Below are 446 nucleotides of genomic sequence, written 5' to 3'. Positions count from 1 at the left end.
AGTTTAAGATAGATGAGATATATATTTGACTTCAAAAAATTGACAACGATGAATACCTTCAAAGATATTCTGACGCTAAAATAAATAAGAGTAAGAATTAAGAGTAGTATGTATTCAGAATGAATAATAATATATTTTTTTATTAAGTTTTTTTCTTTTATAAAATATTATGCTATAAAATGATTATTTTGTTGACCTGATCTTTTGACAATTGTCTCGCCATATGTTATCAAAATAATTTAGTTATAGCTGATATTGCACGTAACTGATAAGCACGTTTTATTTCATTTGTTTAAATTTTAATTTATAGATATTTGGACCGAATTATAACTACGTAGTATATATATTTATTCTTAGACATCTGATTATAGAAAAAAACATAATGAGGTTATCAATCATTGAAATATTTGTTATGTGTACTTGTGATTGTCAAGGCATAATTTATA

The sequence above is a fragment of the Arachis ipaensis genome, chromosome B06 (genome assembly GCF_000816755.2).
Source record: "Arachis ipaensis cultivar K30076 chromosome B06, Araip1.1, whole genome shotgun sequence".
Lineage (NCBI taxonomy): Eukaryota > Viridiplantae > Streptophyta > Magnoliopsida > Fabales > Fabaceae > Arachis > Arachis ipaensis.
Note: the sequence above shows the minus strand (reverse complement) of the source record.